Below are 3,648 nucleotides of genomic sequence, written 5' to 3'. Positions count from 1 at the left end.
ATAATCTAGAACAGCTACTCAGATATAGCCCATGGCCGCTCAGTGTCCAAGTGGGTACCCTATTAAGGGGAGCAGAGACTGTCTCTGACATGAAGTCAGTGGCTGTATCTTTGAATACCTCCCCCTGAGGGGAGATCAGGCTTACCAGGCCACAGAGGAAGACAATACAGCCAGTTCTGATGAGACTTGTATGCTAGCGTCAGATGGAAGTGGAGGGGTACCATCCCTATTAATGCAGTTGGGGAGGGACAATGGAGGAGAAGAGGGAGGGCGAATGGGATTGAGATGGAATGAGCGATAGGGCTACAGCTGGGATACAAATTAATTAAAAAAAAAAACAACAGAAACCTGCTGAGCAGAAATGTACTTTGATCTCCAGTGAATAGTCAGTTAATGAAGATGTGGGTTCCTAGTCATTGAAATAAATATAACACATTTTAGAGGTTTTAAAATATATTTGTGTATGTACACATGTAATGTGAGGGTAGGTTGTGCTGTTGGAAGTAAGAAGAGTTTTATATCACTCATCGTAGGTACTGAGACACAAACTGAGGTCTTCTGTAAAGGCAGTATGTGTTCTTAACTGCTTAGCCTTCTCTCTATCACATACATTTTAAATGAACACATATTGATCTATACCTAATTATGTATCAAATACCTTTTTTAAGAAGTTAAGTTCAATACAAAAGTACTCATGTGCCAATACATATTTTCTAAATTTGATGGTCTTCTTGAACTATGCTGTATGTATTTTTATTCTTTTGAAAACTCACTTTAAAGCCCACCTAGGAGTCACACAAAACTGAAATCTTTTACGAATTAGTCATCTTATTATAACTTGTTTAAAGTAAGCTAAAATCTTAATCCAAGTCTTTATAAAATGATTGCCAAATCATCTCTTTGTAAAACTTTAAGTGATATCTATACAAAATTGAACCAGAGTCCTCTCAGGAAAAGCAGTCAGTGCTTTTAAAGGCTGAGCCGTCTCTCCAATCCCCTCTACTGCTCCTTTCTTGACACTTCTGCCATTATATTTGTTGCAGTAACTTTGTTTTGCTGAAAGAGTTTTCTTGTTGCACTATTATATGAGTCTTCTATGGTTGCTGAGAGCTTACACACACCATTTTACCCTTTTAGTTCTCTTTTCCCTGAGAATCTTTCCTTCTCTAAGAACATATCAAGGATGTCTATCATGGAGCCTATAACACCACCTGCTCCATCCTCTTGAAGTGCATATTCCCCTACTATATCAAATAAATTCCTTCTCCCTTTGTATTTGAATCAGAGAGAAATTCATCATTTTTAATATTTTACTCCCTCATTTAAATTATTATCAGGGTTCAATTCCCAGCACCCAGATGGCAGCACACAACTGTCTATAACTCCAGTTCTGGGTGATCTGAAAACCTTCACAGACATACATGTCAGTGAATCACTAATACATAAATAAGTCATTTAGAAAGGAACAGTGGAATGCTGTCACAAATACAGAGGTACTGATATGCAAATAACGATTCATCAGATAGGGCCAGAAAAAGTTCAGTAATTTCAGTCTATGAGCATGGATTGGAAGGCTCATGGAAAAATGATCTATCCTAAAGATAGATTTAAATCCTGCAGTAGAAGAAAGTCTGGGCGAAGAAGATTTTAGAAGTTCACATTGACAAAGGCATGGAGTATGGCCAGACAATAACATCCCATGGTAAAGGAGTCTAAGAACAAGGATTGAAGCCAGGAGATATTATGATTGTGTTAGAATAGAAGAATGATGAAATTTTCACTTGAAGATGAAAAGACACTTTTACTTGTAGGGACTTATACATGGTTGAAGCATCCCCTGGCTTCCATAAGCCAGTATCTGTTTTTGAGAAGGAAACCATAATCCTCACTTCTAGTCCAGGTCAGAATGTCAAGAACAGAGGTACAAAGTGTATGCACAATGAAAGTATGCCCATATGTTGTCAACCATATGAAAAAGGATGACTAATCATTGAGTCTAGTCTAAATTTTCCTTAAAATGGCTTCTTTAACTACTGGAAAAACTCCTACCAGAGAGGAAGGAGGTAGAAGAGACCAAAGATATGGACCAGGTAGAACTAGTGACGTTAGATTCAAATCAGGAAATACTGTGCCATTATAAAAGAGAAATTAAGATAATGACAATTACCCCAGAAGTATGCTCAGTGTTAAACCTCTTTATTTTGTTGGTATTTTATATGAATATTTTCATTAATTAATTAATTAATTTACATACCAAAAAGAGCTTCCCTTCCCTTCTCTTCTCCCAGTCCATCCCCTCCTACTGTCCATCCCCATATGTTCTCCTTTCTCCTCATGGAAGAGGAAAACCCCATGTATATCAACCTGCCTTGGCAGTTCAAGTTGTATTAGGACTAGGTGCATCTTCTTCTTTTGACACTAGGTAAGACTGTCCAGTTAGGGCAAAGGAAGCCAACGGCAGGAAACTGAGTCAGAGACAGTCCCTACTCCTGCCGTTAGAGGGCCCACATGAGGACCAAGTTATACATCTGCTACATATGGGTAGGGGGCCTAGGTTCATCCAATGCATGCTCTCTGGTTGGTGATTCAGTCTCTGGGAGCCCCTATTGACCCAGATGAGTTTATCCTATAGGTTTTCTTGTCATGCTCTTGACCTCTCTGACTCTTTCAATTCTTCTCCCTACTCTTCCATAAAACTCATCAAGCTCAGCCTATTTAGCTGTGGGTCTCTGCATCTGTTTTCAGCAGTTGCTGGGTGAAGTCACTCAGATGACAGTTATAGATAGTTTCTTGTCTCCAACTATAGCAGAATATTAATAATCATGTCTGGGGTGGGCTCCCTCCCATGGCATGGACTCAAGTTGGCCCATTCATTGGTGGGTCATTAATGGGGCCAGTGAAAGGCACTTTTTATGAAGTAGTAAATATTGAAAAACTGTAAAAATAATATGCTCAATGCATGCCTATTGTTTTATTTTAACACTCAGTGGAAATGTTTTAATAGTTAAATGTGAAAGCTCAAAAATTATGATAATCTTTGGCTAGCATACTTGTTCCACATTTAATTTTAATTTAATAATCTAGTTTATAGCTATGTTGTAAACAAAGATGAATATCAAATATAAATTTACTTTTTGAATTATATTTAGTTTAGTAGTAGTAGTAGTATTTATTACAATTTATTCACTTTGTATCCCAGATGTGGCCCCCTCGCTTGTCTCCTTCCAATCCCAACTTTCCTCCATCTTCTCCCTTTAGGCCCCTCCCCTAGTCTGATAGGGGACAGACGGCCTTGAAAAGACTCTACTGATGGGTGTATCAAAGCAGAGGTTGTAATTTATTTTTAAATATGACTTCAAAATAAATTTAGTTTGTATATTCAGGACAGAGATGAAAAATGTAAGCCAGGAGTTGACAAATATGTATGCAGTTAGAAAATAGGGGTATTAGTAGAAACGTTTCCATAAAAGAGTAAAAAATGGGAGCCTATTTAATGGAGTGTCAGTGAAGCAAAAGAAGAGAGATGCACTGCCTGATGTGTGAAGAAACTCTGAATAAATCATTTTTTGACAAGCCCAGTCTTTTGCAGGGGAATTTTTGTTAACAGACATCAAACTGTGAGAGGTTGAGCACAAGTGAAGTGTGGAG

General features: G+C 38.0%; 1 pseudogene; it reads left to right on the top strand.

The window, feature by feature from the left end:
• Positions 1 to 1,465: 1,465 nt before the first annotated feature.
• On the top strand, positions 1,466 to 3,434 carry LOC129670916 (dnaJ homolog subfamily A member 1-like; annotated as a pseudogene).
• The last annotated feature ends 214 nt before the right edge of the window (positions 3,435 to 3,648 follow it).

The sequence above is a fragment of the Psammomys obesus genome, unplaced genomic scaffold (genome assembly GCF_907164565.1).
Source record: "Psammomys obesus unplaced genomic scaffold, mPsaObe1.curated_primary_1811, whole genome shotgun sequence".
In the NCBI taxonomy this organism is placed as follows: Eukaryota; Metazoa; Chordata; class Mammalia; order Rodentia; family Muridae; genus Psammomys; species Psammomys obesus.
The sequence above is the reverse complement of the archived record's forward strand: the minus strand, read 5'-3'. Positions and strand labels throughout refer to the sequence as shown.